General features: G+C 39.4%; 1 protein-coding gene across 17 annotated transcripts in view; it reads left to right on the forward strand.

The window, feature by feature from the left end:
• The window catches only part of SRGAP2 (SLIT-ROBO Rho GTPase activating protein 2), a 222,602-nt gene that overhangs the window by 116,401 nt on the left and 86,178 nt on the right, over nucleotides 1-20,023 (forward strand). The window lies entirely within an intron of this gene.

A 20,023-nucleotide genomic window follows, 5' to 3' on the forward strand; every position in this document is an offset into this window, starting at 1 on the left:
TAGGCTTGAAATTGATCATTCCATATCATACACTCATGGAGGCAGAATATTAAATTGATATTCTTTTCTTTCTTTCTGAGCTGAATTAATAGTTGATCCAGGAAAGTAAGCATGTGCCAGGAATAACCCCAGGATTGGGAGCATAATTCATAATCTGATGTATTAATTATAGTTAGTCGATTTTCATACGTGACTTGTGAAGCTGTTAAGATTCAGGAACCTTTTGTTTTCATTTCATGCTTTTTTCCTTTTCTTCTAGTCCATTTAGCAAATTCATATATTTATATTTTTGGTTTATTTCTCTTTCTAAGTTCTTATCCAAGGGGAACTTATGAATTTGGCTATTCTTATCATGACATATTTTCTTTAATTTCTGAATGCTTTATGAAGCTCATTTGTTTGTCATAATACCTTGGGAATAAGTTAAAAAAAATTGACCAAGGAAAGACTCCAAAATAATTGTGGTAATCTTAAGAAATTTATGGCAACTTCACCTCACCTGTCAGTAGTGGAACTATCCTCTTGGAAAGCCAGAAACTTTTTTTCTTAGCTCTCTCAACCTGAACTCTCAATGGAGTCATTTATTCATGAATTTTGGTAACAAATGGTGGCAAAGGCCCCAAACATTGTATCAGTACATGACATACCATGTCTAACACTGAGGTCTGAGACCCACAGAAGATATTTCAGAAAGCAAATAATCTTATCACAAGTTATAGGTGTAAAGAATTTATATAGGGCTTTTGTATTATTATTATTATTATTATTATTATTATTATTATTATTTTGTATATGAAATTCATTGGTTTCCAGTTGACAAAATTTGGTGTTAAAATTTGAGGCTGGGAGAGAAAGGATTTCAGTCAACAGCACTGTGGGGAGCAATAGCTCTTGGTTTTCCAATTTTTGTTGTTGTTAATTCTCCACCAGGGATATATTTTTTCCATTGATTTTTAGAGAGAATGGAAGAGAAGGAAGGAGGGAGAGAGGTAGAGAGAGAGAAACATCAACATGAGAGAGATACAACAAGTGGTTGCCTCCCACACACACTGCGACCAGGGCCAGGGATTGAACCTGCAACCCAGGTATGAGCCCTTGACCGGGAATTGAACCCGAGACCCTTCAGTGCATGGCCTAAAGCTCTGATCACTGAGCAACACTGGCCAGGGCAGTTTTCCAATCCTTAACATTAGGAAGTTTTTCAGATCTCAGTAGGACTGGTATTAGAACCTAAATTCTTCTGTTTAAAACAGCATGAAAAAAATTATTTAGAATCTTCCAACTACATAGTTGCATCTGTGAAGGGGCTTTCCCTGTGTTTTAGAGACAATATATTAAGGGTACAATCATTTGACAGTGAAAAGAGGTGAGAGAAAGATAACCTCCTTCAGATCCCACTGGCTATATTTAATGGCCTGCCTGTGCTGTGGTTGGGGTCATGCTTCATTTAGGGGCAAGGATACTTTTAACCATCTACTCATAGTTTTTAGCATCTCCGTAGCTTGCTTGTCATTATTGAATTATTTTGCAACAAATTGGTGATGTGTATGTATGACTAAAATGAATGACTATTATACAATAATAAAAGCATAATATGATAATTAGACCAGACAGCCTAACGACCTTCCAGACATCATTCTGTCCCGAAGCCACAGCTGAGGGGGCCAAGGCAGAGGCAATTAGGGGTGATCAGGCAAGCAGGTGATGGTTAGGAGTGATCAGGCAGGCAGGCAGAGGGGTTATGGGCGTTCAGGCAGGCAGGCAGGCAGGCAGGCAGGCGAGCAGTTAGGAGCCAGTGGTCCCAGATTGCAAGAGGGTGCAGACTGGGCTGAGAAGACCCTTCTCCTCTCTGTCCATGCACGAATTTTGTGCACCAGGCCTCTAGTAGTTGATAATACTGTATTTAATACTGGAAATAAGTTAAGAGAGTAGATTTCAGGTGCTCTTTTCACACACACAAAGGTAACTTAACTATCTGAGGAGATATGATAATTAGCCTGATTATAGAAATTACTAGAGGCCCAGGGCGGGAAATAGTGTGAGGCTCAGACCTGCCATACTGTCGCGGGACCCCAGACCCACCGTGCCACAAGACCCATCAAAGGACCTCCTGGTGATCGGTCATTTGTTATGGCGTTATAGCCACGGGTCTTTTATAATATAGATTTTATTTTATATAATAAAACCCTAATGTGCAAATCAACCAAACTGAAACAAATGGTGGCTGAATGATCTGTTGCTATGATGTAGACTGACCATTGGATAGACACTCCGATTGGTAGGTTAGCTAACTGCTGGGGTCCAGCTGATCAGGACTGGACAAGATAGGCCGGACACTCCCTGGAGCCAATCTCCCTCCCAGGCCTCTAAAGTATTTCTTCTAATTAATTTCCTTTCAGTGTGTACGAGTCCATGCACTGGGCCTCTAGTATGTTTATAAAATCATTGTTATGCACCTTTAATAGATACAATTTTTATTATAAACATTTAAAACTTATTTAGGTGGAACCTTGATAGTAGTCAGATACTACTTCAGCTCTTCCTTAAGCCCTGGACAGCCACTTAAGCTATCTTGAGAATGAAAGGCAGTGACTGATAGTTTTCTCCTCTGTTTGCAGTATTCATCTGAGAGATGGTCAGTTATTTAGATGTCACTTAATCTCTCAGCTCCCTTTTCTCCCAGCTTTAGAAGTTTAGGGGAGAACCAAGCTGAGAGTCTTATAGTCCCGTGTTTTCTCTCTCCCCTCCTCCCCCAAGATCTCAGAGATGTTTATGTTGAAGATAGCCAGTTACCAAAACCATGAATGTCCCTGGTTCCTCAGGTGCCCTTCACATTTTACTAAAGTCCTAACTGCATGGCATGTATACAAGACACTTGCCCTTTAGTAGGAAAATCCACTTGTGAATAATATTCCTGGCAATGGTCTCTGAGTTCATATACTTAAGCCTGGCAATTCTCTGCTGGGCATATAAGAAAGAATTTCTAATTACTCACATTTTATCTATAAATTACATTTCATTGAATAAAATTATACATTTAGGCTTATAACTAAATGCATTTTTATAAACAAAAAATTTGGTAACTAACTCCCAGATCAAGAAACAGAATATTTCAGTACACTAGAAGCACCGCACCCCTCCTCCATGCATCCTTCCAGTCATTAAGGAATTTTAAGGAGGAAACAAGTCCCCAAACCCAAGGATAAAAATTGTCTTAACATTGAATAGCAGATATTTGTTCTGATTGGTTTCATACTTTATATAAATAGATCCATACAGAGTGTATCTTTTCTGTCTGGTTTCTCTCATTCAACCTTTGTTTATTATTATGAGGTTTAGTCATATGGTTGTTTATAGTTGCAGATCATAGAGATTTTTATCAATTAAGACATAGATTCATTTGCCCTGGCCAGTGTGGCTCAGATGATTGGGCATTGTCCCATGCACCCAAAGTTTGCCAAATCTATTCGGGTCAGGGCATATGCCCACATTGTGGGCTCAATCCCCTATAGGGGTGCGTAGGAGGCAGCTGATGATGTTCCACTCCTCACATTGATGTTTCTCTCTCTTCCTCTCTCTCTTCATTTCTTTCTGTAAATCAATAAAAATATATATACATTTTTAAACATAGATTAATTCTGTTTTGGCTGGGTGTGAGCCTCTCTGCTTTCTAGTAATGGACACAGAAGCCTTCTCTCTCCATACCTTGATTTTTTTCATCTCTTTTGGTTAGAGTATGTTGCACATGAAGAATTAGAATCCCACTGCTTAAGACACAGTAATCAGATAAGAGACCTAAAGAATGTCCCTGGCCACCCTGTCAGCTATGTGAAGCTTCCAAGGTGTGGCTGTGCTCTCAGCTCAGAGGCCTTTTCCAAGTAACCTTTTCCCTCAGGCTAAGCTCTGCAAGTAACTCTGACACCTTGGTTGATTTCTCCTCCTTTCTGCGCCTCAGTTCCCTCGAGTTGTGTGGTTGTTTTTTAAAGAGTAAGGCTGTGTGATCTCCATGCTGCTTTTGAAGTTTAATATTCTGTAATTCTAGGATGACAAGAGTATTCTATGCTGGGGGCTTTCTTTCAGTTGTTGGTGACCTTTGTTAAATATTGATAGGTAAGTTGCAGCCCCTGAGATAAGGACAAACAAGAGTAGATGTGGGTATGGAGGGGGCTAGCTTAAGCAATTGCAGACTATATTTCTTGAGGAATGCAGCACTCAGATTCTGTTATCTATAAAGGCCAGCAACCCAGAGATGCCAAAGTAGAATGCACATGTGTAACATAGATACACCTTGTATTTTACCTGTAAATTTGGTTCCAGCAGCAAAAGAGACACCAACTTCAGAAAGAATGCCTTTATTTCTGAGTCGGCTATGAATACCTATGAAAATTCACTAATTTGAATCTGTTCATCAGTGGCGAAAAACATGGGTTATCTCCTTTTCTCTTCTTCCCCCTCCTCCTCCCTCTTTTCCTCCTCCTTCCTCTTTTTACTCTTTTTAATCTATAAAACTCGATTCACTGGCCCAGGTCAATTTCAAAAACTAACATTTTTTGAAATCTTATGTCCCAGGTACAGTGTTAAACACTTTATGTACATTATCTTTTTTAATCCTTATCATTTTTAATTCTATAAGGTAAATAGTACTATTATCCCTATTTTATGAAGGAGGAAACAGAGAGATTAAGGGGGGAAAAGGTGAAACTAGTATTTAAATTCAGATATTTGTCTCTAGAACTCAAGGTTTCTATGTATGTTACATTAGCATCTAGGTATGGTGTGCAGAGTAGATGGTGTTCCAGATTTCCTGACTCTTTTCTGTTGAATCCAGGTATTTCACTTAGTTGCAGAATTAATCTAACCTTTTCCCTTGAACACAAACCTCAAAGGGTATGGATGTGTTAAACATCAACATAGGATTGTTTCTTCTACCTGGTATCTGGGCAAGCAGCTGGAAGTTGAGAGGGAAATAGGGCAGCAGTATTTTTCTCCCTCGGGGCACAATCTCTAGTAAGAGAGAAACAAAGACTCATTAAATGTGAGAACTGTCTGAAAATCTGGCCCACAGCTAACTCAGCTAATTTGGGGATGTCAGGGTGGCTGTACAATTGACCCCTCTGTGCTACTGAACGTCCTTAAGGGATGCTCCTGCTGGCCCTCTGCTTTGTGGTTATGTTTGCGGGGACATATTTTACACTTGCATGAAACCACGGTGGATTCCTTTAGCTAAATATAACATCTGGAGAAAGTAGCCTCCTGTCCACAGCCTATGAAACAGACCCACTTTGTTGAGGACTCCAGGGGAAATTGAGCCCATTTGGTGCTCCTGACATCTCCTCTCCTGTAATGAAAGCTCAGTCTGTCTAACCGCTGTTGGAACCAAGGTTTGGGCAAATATTATTGCTGCCACCTTCATCTTTTAATGCAGTGGCTTCAAAAATGGTGGCCAGACACACTGTCAAACACTCCAGTTCCATGTTTGTCTCTGAGAGGCATGTTCTAAGGAATCTCACCAAAAATATAATTTCCCCCGCTTTCTCAGCATCAACTCAGATAAACTTGGGTGTGCTTTTTCTCAGAGGGGAGAGAACAGTCCTATTCGCTCTTCCTCCTTTCATTTAGCTGGAGCACACTTAAAGCACCTTGACTTTGCTTTTCAAGTCAGTGTTTTTAGCCTTGAACAGTTTGCTCACATGTAGGCTTGGAAGCTGGTCAGTTGTCCTAAGACTCTCAGTTATATCCTTTTTTTTTTTTTTTTTACAGAATTTCAGTTAACTGTACACCTGTCTCACCTTTATTATCCTAAGATTCTGTGGCAGAAAGCCAAGTTCAGTTGAGAAAGCTAGGTCAGATTCCTGATAGACCAGTAGCTCTCAACTTTGCTTGTTTGTGAAAGTCATTAAAAAATATATATATTTGTAACCTTGAATAGATAAGAGTTTTTAGGATAGAAAAAGCATGAACTATAAAAGAAAAAAAAAAGATAAATTGGACTTGACCAATTCGTGGACTTTCGCTCTTGGAAAGACATTATTAAGAAAATGATAGACAAGCCACAGATTGGAAGAATATATTTATAATACAGATTTTCTTTGGCACCAAGGAAATGGGTCTAGCTATAAAGGAGGGCAAAGGAGATTTCAGACTAATTCAGTATATGTTCCCTAGGTAGGGAACCTGTGAATCCCCTTTGGATTGGAACACGATTTCCTAAGGAGTCTCTGAGTCTAGCTGTTTGGCATATGTGAGGAGAGAGGATGATGATTCTGTAAGGAGACATGTGCTGTGGTGTTGTCCATAAATAAGAGAAGAAGAAATGACCCAAAGAATGGATACCCAATGTTTGTGTTCGGCCCTCTTGAGGAAGGGTTTAATTTGGAGATGTCTTTGGGAGAAGGAGTAGGTGAGTGAATTTTCAGTCACTTTCCTCCTCCTCTCCCCCTGAACTTGTATCTTTTACTGATTGAATTTCCTCCACCTAGCATGCTCACTAACAGCGTTGTGCAGTGCTTTACAGACAGCTGCTCCATTTGCCCATTTTATCTTGTTGGTAGCAAAAATCTGTTCTGATTAATTGAGCTTTATTCTTTCATATCTGGTGAAGAGATCTCTTTGGAAAAAAAAGAATAGGATGTGAAGCTGAGCTGATTTGAGTAGAGGATGGAAGGCAGCCAGCTACTTCAAAGGTAACTCGGCTGATAACGGGCATCAGGTTTGCTGCCAAAGCCAACACTGAGGGGAGCTTTGCAGCTAGTGCTGTTCCTGGCATTTTAGCTTTGGTGTCTGTGACACTAGGTCAGCGTCACCTGGATCCTCTCCCTTTGGGCTTCTCTCTGGATGGTCTAAGCTTCTTGGTTTTGGACTTAGGAAAATTCAGCACAGAGGGAACGTGTGCATCAAAGATGCCTGCAATCTTTTGCTTAGGTTAGTTTATAGGTTTGCCTTTTTGGTGGTTTAGTTCTCAGTATCTATTTACCTTTTTTGAAGGAGCCTAAGTAAGGTGCTGTTCAGAAAATTGATAGTGTTATGGTACGTCAGTCTTTATAAATCAAGAGGTGATTAAAAGAATCTGAAGAACAATTTAAAAATAGATGGAGTATGGGAAGGAGAGGTGCAATGGACAGAAAGCCAAAGTGTCCAAATGCAACCTTGTATTTAAATATAACCCTAAACTAAAGAGCAAGTACTCAGAAAGCACTTTAGTGACATCTATAAGCACAGCATTATGCTAGGTGCCAAAATGCGCTTGAAATCAAATTGAGGAGTAAGATTTGCCCCATAGAGCTTAGTACTTTTCAGGCTACTCTTTAGTCTAGATCTTTCAGAACTCGCTATGGTATGATGATGATAATAACAAGCTTTTATAGAATGCCTACTACAGTATAAATATTATACAGTGTTATGGGCCTTAAATATACTTTCTCTAATCTTTATTGTATTTTGCAAGGTTTTCCCCCCCTTAACTTGTTATAGGAATCTAAAATTCGTAGAAAAAGTACACATTGTAAAGCAAGCATGTCAAATGCAGCCCAAGGGCCGCATGCCTTCTTTATTTGGCTCATGTTAGCCTTTGAGTTTGACATGCTTGTTGTAAAGTGAATTTTTACAAACTGAAAACCACTAAGTGCTTAGCATCCAGATAAAGAAAAGAATGTTACTAGTATTTCATGAGTTACCTTCTTTGACTTCTTCTATTCATTACCTTCTGAAGGGTAGCCACTGTCCTGACTTCTAACACAATAGAAAGTATTTGCCTGTTTATTAAAAAAAAAAAAAAGTTATGTAAATCAAATCCATAATATTCTTTCAATAATTTAAATGTCATCCTTCTTTTTCCTGGCCTCCATTGTTTCTGATGAGAAGTTTTTGGTCTTTTTTTCCCCTTTTTTCTTTACTGATTAAGGTATTACATATGTGTCCTTATCTCCCCATTGCCCCCCACCCCTAACCCCATCCCTTAGCTGTGATTTTTATCTGAAGGCTAAAAATGTTCCCCTGAATGTAATGTTTGGGGGTTTTGTGGCTGCTTTTTATCTTTTTTCTTTGTCTTTGGTTTTCAGCAGTTTGACTCTGGTGATTCTAAGTGAAGTTTTCATTGTATTTACTTGGCTTGGATAAATACAATATCTAAGTATCTTGGATCTGTGGGTAGTGGTTTTTCTTCACTTTGGGGAAATTTCTGGCAATTATTTTTTTCCGTCCAATTTTTTATCTTACTTTGACTCCAATTGCACATCTGTTAGACTGCTTGATAACAGACATGCAGGCCATTGAGGCAAGCTTTTTTTTTCTTTTTTCTTTTAGTGCTTTAGGTTAGATGATTTCTAAAGTGATTACTAATCTTTTGTTGCATCAGTGTGCTATTAATACTGTCCAATTAATTTTTTATTTTGGATATTGTAGTTTTGAGTTTTTGAATTTCTCTTTGGTTCTTTTTCAGTTTTCCATATAGCTGAAATTTCCCTCTCTTCATTTGTTATTTTTAAAACATAGTTGGCACTTATTTAAATTTTCCTTTCTATTGTTTTTAACACCTACCCCATCTATGGCCAGGTAGCTAATTTGAGCATTGGCCCAATAAGCCAAGTGTGCAGGTTTGATCCCCAGTTAGGGCACATATAAGAATCAACCAATGAATGTATAAATAAATGGAATGACAAATTGATGTTTCTCTCTCTCTCTTCCTCCTTTCCTGTCTCTCTCTATTAATCTTTTTTAAAAGTAGTACATCTTCTTTAAAATATTGTGGGGAAAACAAAAATAATATAAAGAAAATAATGACTACTTGGAAATGGTATTAACATTTTGGTGTATTTCCTTCTCTTTTTTTATCAGTGTGCATTTTTTCTAGAAAATTAGGACTATATTGTGTATTAAATTTTGTGTAAATTTTTAACATTTTAAGTGAACATTTCCCCCATGTATTGTATTATCTTTAAAAGCATTGTTTTTAATGACTGTATATAGCATTCTGTCTTCTGGCTATCCTACAGCTCACTCAGATATTCCTTATGGTTCTTTGTGGGCTGTGTTGTTTTGACCGTCTTATGGACCATGTTTTGGTACATTCAGAAGCAACTTAGAATCTCGTATCTTCTTGGAGGTCACTTGTTTTTAGAGTGGCTAGGTTGCTTGCACTTTTTTTTTAAATTTAATAAATCTTTATTGTTCAGATTATTACAATTGTTTCTCCTTTTCTCCCCCCATAGCTCCCCTCCACCCGGTCCCCATCCCACTCTCTGCCCTTACCTTCCTTCCCCCCCCCCCCCCCCCCCCCCGTCCTCATCCATAGATGTATGATTTTTGTCCAGTCTCTTCCTGTCTTCCTTTACTCCCCACACAGACACCCCTTTCCTCCTGAGAATTATCAATCCCCTCCCATTCTATGCCCCTGATTCTATTATATTCACCAGTTTATTCTGTTCCTCAGATTTTTAATTCACTTGAATTTTAGATTCACTTGTTGATAGATATGTATTTGTTGTTCATAATTTTTATCTTTACTTTTTTCTTCTTTTTCCTTTTTTTAAAGATTACCTTTTAGCATTTCATATAATACTGGTTTGGTGGTGATGAACTCCTTTAGCTTTTTCTTATCTACAAAGCTCTTTATCTGACCTTCAATTCTGAATGATAACTTTCCTGGGTACAGTAATCTTGGTTGTAGGTTCTTTGAAAATTTCTTGCCACTCCCATCTGGCTTGCATAGTTTCTGTTGAGAAATCAGCTGATAATCGTATGCGTGCTCCCTTGTAGGTAACTAACTTTTTCTCTTGCTGCCTGTAAGATTCTCTCTTTGTCTTTTGCCCTTGGCATTTTAATTATGATGTGTCTTGGTGTGGTCCTCTTTGTATTCCTCTTGTTTGGGGTTCTGTGTGCTTCCTGGACTTGTAAGTCTATTTCTTTCACGGAGTGGGGGAAGTTTTTGGTCATTATTTCTTCAAATAGGTTTTCAGTGTCTTGCTCTCTTTCTTTTTCTGGCACCTCCATAATTCTGATGTTGTACAGTTATCCCAGCAGCTTCTTATTCTATCTTCACTTTTCTGGATTCTCTTCTCTTCTTGCTTTTCCAGAGGAATGTCCTTTGTCTCTTTGTATTCCAAATCTTTGACTTGATTCTTGCATTCCTCTAGTCTGCTGTTGGGTTTCTGTATAATATTTTTTATTTCAGTCAGTTTATGTTTAATTTCTCGTTGGTCCTTTTTCATATCCTTGCGGGTCTCATTACATTTATCAGCCTTTTCTAGGAAGTTCTTGAAAAGTCTTATAACCATGGTTTTGAACTCTATATCCAGTTGTTTGTTCTCCATTTCTTTCGTTTGTGATCTGTTTCCTTGTCTCCTCATTTTCACTGCTTCCCTGAGGGTAGCTTTGTGTGCTGGGTGTCCTCTATGGGTCAATGGGTCAGCCTCCCAGTTACTTGAGGAGGACACTCTTGGTGCACCCCTTTGTGGACTGTGTGTACAGCCTTGTTGTAGTTAAGTCTTGATTGTTGTTGGTGTTACTGGTAGGAATTGACCTCCAGGCCAATTGGTTGTGAGGACCCACTGTGTCTCAGCTTTTCAGCGTTTGTGCCCCTTTCTCTTTCCTTCTATTGTAGTTGTAAATCTTCCATTCAGCCATCTTTCCTGTGGTTCTGGGTGAAAGACGTTTTGTCTTTTCGTTGTAGTTTTGAAATTGTTGTGTAAACAACTAAATTGTTTACCTTTGCCTCCATCTTGGTTTCTCTGGTTGCCTGCACTTTCATTTGGAAAGCACCTACTTCCATTTGACACAGGGCAAGGAACTGGGCTTTCCCCTCTTCTTCCCATTTTCTTCCTCTTCCTGTCTTCCTCATTGTCCCTGAGCTCAGCTGGGAGCCTAGACTTCAAAGCTATGTCTGAGCCTGGGCTCTCATTTCTCAATGGAGTTCTTTCACCATGCTGGGTTTCAGTTCTCTTATCTTTACTGAAGAAAATTACTCATACCTTCACTCTTCCTTTCCAGGATGTCATAGAAATAAGTAAAATGTGGAAAGAAAGTACTCTAAAATTAGCAAAAAGACAAACAATAACTAACATTGATGAGGATGTAGAGAAAAGGGACTCATACACTTTTGGTTGGAATGTAAATTGGTCCGGCCATGTGAACGCAGCATGGCAGTTCCTAAAAAAAGTTTTAAAAATAAAATAATATTGTACGATCATAAGATTCAGCAATTCCACTCCTGGGTATATATCCAAAGGAATTGAAATTGTATCCAAAAAGATATCTGCACTTCTATGTTCATTGCAGTATTATTCACAATAGCCAAGATATGCAAAGAACCTAAATGTTCTTGGATGGATGAATGAATTTTTAAAAATGTGGCATATACAGGAGTTGGGAAAAGTAGGTCTGCAGTTGTTTGTATGGAAATAATAAAATTAATTAATAAATAATACAAGAATAAACTGCATTATGCATACTCACAACTGTAAACCTACTTTTGCCCAACCCTGTATATACAGTGGAATTATTCAGCCATAAAACAGAAGGAAATCCTGCCATTTGTGACAGCACAGATAAACCTGGAGGGCATTGTGTTAAGTGAAATAAGCCAGACAGAGTAAGACAAGTACTATATGGTATCATTTACATCTGGAATTAAAACATGCACACACACTTCTTAGAAACAGAAAATAGAATGGTGGTTGTCAGGGGGCAGGCAAAATGGCATGATGTAGGTCAAAGAGTATACATTTTCAGTTATAAGAGTAAGTTTTGAAGATCTAAGTTAACAATATAGTATTGTGTACTTAAAAGTTGCTGAGAGTAGATTTTAAGCATTCTCACCACAAAAAGAAAAAAAAGTTAATTATGGAGGTGTTAATTACCTTGATCTTGGTAATCTTTTTCCACAGTGTGTGTGAGTGTGTGTGTGTGTGTGTGTGTGTGTGTGTGTGTAAAGCCATCATGTGTATACTTTAAATATATACAGTTACTACTCGTCCATTATTAGTTATAGTTAAGAAAAAGTAACTATACTTTTTGTAACTAAAGTAACTATACTTTGATTATGTTTATGCAGAAGAGTGTGCACCTTGGGCCTCCTGCCTGCAAGGGTGGTCTTTGCCTCTCTAAACTAATCTTGTTTAAAAGTGTGTTATTATACAAGGTAGAAAGGAAATACAGAAGGCAAACTGGGAGATCCAGTCTCCAGCTTTAATCATCTCTTCTCCAAAGCCAAGGTAATCCAAGCCTTCTCCCCACATAGGCATTGCTTCCTTTCCTGCCTTGCTTCCTACCATGACCTTGTTTTTCATTTGATGCTCATTTTGGGGGTGGAGAGTAGAAAAAGAGCCTTCTGAATTTGCAGTTCTTGAGTCAGTGGCCTTCCTTGGGCTTTTGAGTTTTCAGGAAGAAAACTGCATAACCCACCTGACTCTTCTTTCACTTCATTGTGTATTTTTTTAAGCACCTTTTTATTTAAATCCAGCAACATAACTACCACTATCAGTTCATGCAGTTCAACTGAGTAAATATTATTGGCTTGTCTGTTATTGTTTCCTATTCAACTTGGCACTATAAAATGGCTGTGGAACAAGCTTAAAATATGTTTCAAGGTCTTAGATGTATTACATCTTAGTTGGATAGACAGTCCATAGACTCCAGAAACAGGTTACAAGTTAAGACGTTAATTTAATGAGTGGTGCAGATAATTAGTCACCTACAGGAGTTTGGAAAAGGAACAGATTCATAAGAGGTGAGTCAGGCAAGCACCACAGAGGGGAAAGAATTTGGCTGATGTCCTTTTAATTATGTGCTTCAGGATTCTTAATTATCTATCCATTTCTTATCTTATGGAAATATCTTTTGAATATTTTCTTTTTTAAAAATATATTTTTATAGATTTCAGAGAGGAAGGGAGAAGAGAGAGTTAGAAACATCAATGAGAGAGACCCATTGGTCGGCTGCCTCCTGTACTCCCCCTGCTGGGGACCAAGCCCACAACCCAGGTATGTGCCCTGACTGGGAATCGAACCCAAGACCTCTTGGTCCATGGGATGACGCTTAATCCACTGAGCTACACCAGCTGGGCTCTTTTGAATATGTTCATATTATCTGGTGCCAACTTCCTCTCTTGCCTCTTTGTCCCATTAGAGATGCCACCCATGAGACCAGTCTGACAGCAGCAGAGGCTTTCTTTCGGCAATGGGGAAAGACGTGTGGGTGGAGCTTGGAGCCTGAGTGTGGAGGGTTTTGAATGTCAGTCCAAGGACTTCAAACTACTAGTCAAAAAGAGCCATTGTCCATTTTAAGTAGGGCAGTGAAATTCTGAAAGCCATGATTTGCAGTGGCATTGATGGTAGAGTGCAAGTGGCTTAGGATGGAAGAAACCATTTGGGACCCTACTACAATAATTCAGGGAGATAACAGAATCCAGGTCTTGGATATGGCAGTGGGAACTGAATGAATGGGGTTTAGTAAGAGGCATAACAAAGAAATTATAGGTAGTGCCCAGTGACCTGATGTGAGGCAGACGCTGGTAAATGTTAGAAGATGGGCCAGAATCCATTTAGCCGTTCCCCAAAGGTTTGCAGTGTGCCTCCTGTGTTTCGGACTCTGTGGTAAGCACGGAAATACAGCAAACAACAAAACAGGGAAACGTCCTTGCCTGCATGGAGCTTATATTCTAGTCAGAGAAAAAGAAAACTATCAAATAAAACAGAAATATATAACATATCGGTGATAATAAAAATAAAGCAAGGTGAAAGAGGATGAGAGGGTTGGGAATATTGCAGGTTTATAGGGGGTGTTCAGGACAGGCTTCCTTGATAAACTGGCCCTTTGAACTGATTCTGGAAGGATTTTGCTCATTAGCTCTCCAAGGAAGGTATTTCAGGCAGAGAAAACAGCATGGCTAAGGCCAGAAGACAGGAGTGTACTTATCTGGTTAGAGAAACAGCGATGAGGCCTTGTGCACAGTAGACCAGAAGAACTAAAGGAGACGGGTTTGGTGATTGGTAGCAGGCTGCCATGGGGAGGGGCTTTGGAGACCATTGAAGAGCCCTGTGAGGATTTGGAACAGAAGAATGATACAGTAGGATTATTTGGCTTCTGTGTTAAGACTGAAGGAGGGGCCAGATAAGAGCAGAAAAGGAAGGACAGTTGAGGAGACTTCAGTAAAGAATTCGGGTAGGAGATAATATTGGAATGGAACACAATGGCAGGTGTGTGATGCTTATGAGAGGGGGTCAGATTCTGGGATGTGTTTTAATAATGGAGACAGTAGGACTTCATGCTGAATTGAATGTGGCATGTGGAGAGAAGAGGGGCCAAAGGCGACTACACACCTTTTAGCCTGAGCAGTTGGAAGTTGGAGTTGCCACTTACTGGGGAAAGTATGTGAAAGAGCCTCTGATTCTAGGCCAGCCCTGTACTTAGTGAAGCGTCTGACTGCCAGCAAAGAGTGACTTGCTGTGGGTCACTCCGTTAAGCTGTAGCAGAGGTGGCGCCAAACCTACCCATTTTTCTCACTCCGTCCAGTGTTCTGTCTAGGACACAACACCACATTTCCTGAGTTCAGTTTCAGACACAGCAAAGTGAAGATTCAGTGAGGATTGGGGCTGGAAGGGAGATTTGGAAATTAACCACATAAAACTGATAGTTGAAGTCATGAAAGTGACTATTCAGAGAAAAGTGCAGTTGGGGCCTAAAGAAAGGACTTTGAGGAGGCAGCATAGAGGAGAGAAAAGCAAATTAAAATGTGCAAACGGGAAATGAGAATAACATGGCTCATAGAACTTAAATGAGAAAAAGACCACTCAGTAATGAGTACTCTGAAGGGATCAGAAGAATGGGATCTGAGCACATGTCTTTAAACTTGGATTTTTGAATCTTGGGAGACTACAGTGTCCTCAACAGAACCTCCACTCGAATTGTAAGCATGTTCTTTTCCGCTAATAGTGAGAAGGAATATAATAGCATAAGCCTGACGCAGAGAGTTACCAAAATAATAATAATCATCTCCTCCAACTCTAGCATTACCTTCTTGTGAGCTTTGCACAAGAATTTGACCTTTCCAGTCCCCTGTGTGCCTGTCTGAAAACTGAATGAAAAAGCATCCTTTTCCACTTTGCCTCCTGGCAGTGGTGTGAGGAAAACGTTGAGAGAGAATATGAAGCTGCTTTAGAAGAGAAATGTTGCATAAATCAAGATAGCTTTTTCTAGTTGACTTTAACAAGTTTTTAGTTAAAAAAAAAAATCTTGGTAGAGTCATAAAAAAAACTTTATATTAGGGATATATTAAATGCAGAACACATTGACCAATAAAATAGATGTTCTTCTTTGAAACAACATGAAGTATTTCAGTATCGTTTTGATTAAATCTTGCTTAATTATCGTGTTCATTAGACTTATCAAATCCTGCCCAGGCTTTTAAATTAAATGTAATTTAATCTTGTAGTTACTGCTGCCCAGCCACAAAAGAATTGCCCTTGCCCCCAAGGCCACACAGGTTAGCTTGGTCCCTCAGATGAAACAGGGGGTGAGGTTGGCCATGCTGCGTTTGGAGCAGAAGGTCTGTTTCAGAGCTGCAGGCTGAAACCCCAGTGGAGTGGAGTTTTGTCCTTCTAATCCCCTTCACGTAACACTATGGGAAGATCAGGAATGGAAATTAATTGTACCTGCTGGCATTATTAAAGTTATCAGTGCACATCCTCCCTTGGGCCAGGAAGATTAAAAAGGGCGTTGTAATCAGAGCAGATTACAATGGGGTGGGCTTCTTCTTAGATGTGAAGATGTGATCTGATCTGAGCTGGTTGCCTCTGGCCTGATGCCACATAGCTTGGGGCTCTGCAGCCCTGGAGGAGTCAGGCTCCTGCTCTCTCTGGATCAGAGGTCTCTTGGGTGGACAGTCAGGCCTCTCATTGAACACTAGCGCATTCCACCTGCGCATTCCTGACTGGAAACGGCAGCCAGGTGTCCTGGTTCTGCCAGGCCTGAGGGTCACACCTTGTTCAGGTTCAACCTGAGGGAAATAAGGAATTGTGGGGACTCAGTTGGCTCTAGCAGGCACTTATTAAGTGCTTTCCCCATGCACTATGCCAGGCCCAGGCCCTCCTGCCTGCATGCCTGCTGTGGTAACTGCTGGTTTGGAGAAGAGAGGCCCCTGCTGTAGTTTATGAATCAAAGGAGACCCTGATTGGGGAGGTAGAGTTTTTCCCGAGCTTTAACACTGACTCACAGTGTGACCTAACTTTTTACCTCGGACTAGGTTTTCCTTCTAATCTGTGAAATAAGGGTTTCTAATATTTCTAATATTTCTCCCTAAAATTCCATCATTAAGTGGGGAAAATATTAGACACTATACTGATGTGGGGTATTGCAATAGTTCTGAGTGTAAACAGCATGTTCACTCAGCACATAGTTACTGAGTTTTGACTGTGTGTGACACATTGCCAGGTATTGGGCAGATGACATGGCATGACCCCTGACCTAAGAGCACAGAGTCTCGTGGGAGAAACAGACATGCAGAAGAGCAATGATAATGCCATGAAGTAACAGGTTCTTGAGTGGAGGAAAGCATGATGTGAGCTTTGCCCTAGGAAATCCTTTGAGTCTTAAAGAGTAGGTGCTGGGGATGGTGGTACATAGAGAATCCTGGGAGATAATACAACTTGTGCAGAAAATAAGGAGTGCAGACAAGTGAACAGTGTTTCAGAACGATATGTGCTATGGGTGAGAATGGCTGGACACCGGGCCCTTGTAGGAGATAGTAAGCTATGAGGCTGGCCTTGCATGCCTCATTGAAGAGCTTACACTCCGACCTGAAGCCAGTAAAGGGGAAGCCTCCATAATGTCGTTGTTTTATTTTGTTTTGTTTTTTACTTTTCATTTTGAAATAACTTCAGACATAGAGAAAAGTTGGCAAAATAGCACAAAAATTCCTTATACCTTTTCCCCCTAATTCTACTAATGTAAAAATGTCATATAACCACAGAATAATGATCAAAATCAGGAAATTAACACTGATATAATAGTATTACATAATTTTATCTAAGTCGATTTCACTAATTACCCCACTAATGTTTAATTTCTAGTTTAAGGTCCAGTTCAGGATCACACATTGTGTTAACTTATGCCATTTCTTTAGTCTCCTTTGATCTCTGATATTTTCTGTTTCATGACTGACATTTTGAGAGTATTAGCCAGATATTTTGTAGACTGTCTCAATTTTTTTTTGTCTGATGTTAAGCAATTTTGTTAAGAATTACCATAGGACTGATATTGTGTTCTCAGTGTTTAATGTCAGGAGGCACTTGTTGATTTGTCCATTACTCGTGGTGATCATTTTGATTGCTTGGTTAAGTAAGGTAGATGTCTGTCAGATTTCCCTTACTGTAAGTCACTTACCCTTGGCACTTCAAGTATGTTGTGAGGAGAATCTTTGAGACAATGTAAATATCCCATTTCTCCTTATCCTTTGCCCACTACTTTTTAGCATCTATAGATGCTTCTTAAGTGAAACAATTCCAGTAATGGTTTTACCAATAGAGCACCAGGGACAGATTTGTCTATTAGAAATATTACTCTGAGAGGTTTGGGTGTAAGAGAGATTAGAAAAACGAGAGCAGTTAGAAAACTATTGTAATAGTTCATTTAAGAAATAATGGGATATTGGATGAATTAAGGCAATGAGAGGACAGATGGAAGAGACAGTCCAGCTATATTTGGAATCAGAATGATAAGGACTTAAATTTTGTCCTGGGTTTTTTTTGTTTGTTTTGTTTTGTTTTTTGCTTTTGTTTTTAATGCTGGAGACATTCTGAGATAGGGGAGAAAAAAACCCACATTTTCTCTATGTAACCTATCACCATCTAAGAACCAGAGTAGCTGGCTTTGTTAAATATGTTGTAGGTCTCATTTAAATGACATTTCACAGTGTTGCTTCTCCTCTTGGACAGCTCTTAGACCAAATTCCTTTTGTTTAACCCAGAGCCGTTTCTAATGTCCAGTGCAGATGTGCTCGCCATTTTGTGTTAGGATATGGTTAACAATATGGTTAACAATAACAATGTCCACTGGCCTTTTCCCCAAATTTCTGCCACTTGCTAGATTAGTGGTATCCTTCTCTCTTGGGTTAGAATGAGTGTTCTCTATACTAACACAAAATCTAGAGCTTTTAACTATAGTTTTACAATATTACAGTTTGAGGGAAGCATTCCTTACAGCTTTTTTTTTTTTTTTTAAGAAAAGATAATATATAGGTCAGCAAAAAGAGAAGGGGAAAGGGAAAAGACTCAATGGACTTCTTTAAGAAGATAAAAAATAAACAGTATGAATAAGAAAATATCACAAAGAAAAAGATTCTCACTGACAAACACATAATAAAAGCATTGGATCAACCAACACTAATGCTAAAATAAAGGTTAAAAGGCAAAAGTAGGAAGATCTTGTGTAACTATAACAGTAAATTAAGAAATGCATACAAAAGAAGTAAAAAATAATGACAAAAACATAAATGCGGAGGGAGGGAGTGAAAATGGTAGTGATTTTAGAATGTGTTTGTATTTAAGTGACCATCAACTTAAAATAGGCTGCTATAAATAGAGCTTGTTATATATGAAGCACAAGCCAAAAATCTACAAAAGATGTACAAGAAATAAAGAGAAAGGAATCCAAACACAACACTACAGAAAGTCATCAACATACAAGAGAAAAAAAAAGAAAAGAAAACATATAAGAGAAGAAAATATGAAAGAATCAGAATCCTGGCCAATGTGGCTTGATGGGTATCATCCCATGCACCAGAAGGTTGCTGGTCAATTCCTGGTCAGGGCACACATCCAGGTTGCAGGCTTGAGGGGGCATGCAGGAGGCAGCCAATCAATGTTGCACTCTCATATTGATGTTTCTCTTTCTCTCTTCTTCTCCCTTCCTCTTTCTAAAAAAATCAACAAAAATAAAAATAAGAAACAGAACTACAAAACAATCAGGGCTCCAGATGGTTTCTTTGCTTATTTTTCTTGCTGGTTGAATTCCCTACCAAAATTTTGAGATTCTTTTCTGGATATTGACTGTGTTCTACAAAAGCAACTAAGGAAGGCAAACCTAAATTAAAATCTGACTTTTAGCTAAAACAACTGAAGTTTTCAGATTTTGCAGAATTATGGTGAGTGGAGACTTGAAGAGAGAGAACTGGTATGACTGACAACAAGCTCTCTCTTCTAGTTCAGCATTCTAAAAACAGTGCTGATGAAGAAATCCTGTCCTTTTTTCTTTTCCTTTGCTTTTTTTTTTTTTTTTTTTTTTTGCTTCTGAATGTGTGTGTACTTGCCTAAGAAAATATTTTTCCATCTCAACAGAATATTGAGGGCTAATTAAAAATTATAAGAACCCTATCACAAACCTACGGCACTCTTCCCAGCTAGAGTTCACCTAAAAGGTTGGCAGGCTCTGGCTAGGAGACCCTGACCCCATCTTCTCCTCAACTTGCTGGCTTCCACACTACATATTTTGCTTCGAAGCTGTAAGGCCACAAAGAATGCGGAACTGACAAGTCCACCCTATCTGTGAGCTGGAAGGACATCTTGATTAAATTAGTGTCAGGGAAGGGTGGAGAGAAAGGCAAAGTGACACAAAGGGCGTTTTGAAGAGCCCCGAGAGCATGTGGAGAATGAATGTTCTCGTTAACTATGGCCATGACCTGCACAGCTCCACACATGCCAGAGACACAGCTCAATTGTCCCCAGGCGTTGGGGGTGGGCATGACCAGGGGGTGAGGACAGGCTGGCATGGAAAAGCAGGAATGCAGGAAGGCACATTGTTGCTTTCTTTTTTTGCTGTAACCGTGGCATGTGGTTCTTAGATCATGGTTGTTGTTTTTGGAATGGATCAAAAAGTGGTTTCCTTTCCCCTGGGTTTTTTAACCTTCCCTCTCCTCCTCACATCTCTGCTGGGTACTAAGGGAACTCCTGAAAGCACTCATTGTCTTATGCCTCTTTCCACTCCCTTGCTTGGGCTTCCCAAGAAGATTGCTGCCTGAACACTATAGGGCAGGACC

This window comes from Pipistrellus kuhlii, unplaced genomic scaffold (genome assembly GCF_014108245.1).
Source record: "Pipistrellus kuhlii isolate mPipKuh1 unplaced genomic scaffold, mPipKuh1.p scaffold_m20_p_18, whole genome shotgun sequence".
NCBI classification, from domain to species: domain Eukaryota; kingdom Metazoa; phylum Chordata; class Mammalia; order Chiroptera; family Vespertilionidae; genus Pipistrellus; species Pipistrellus kuhlii.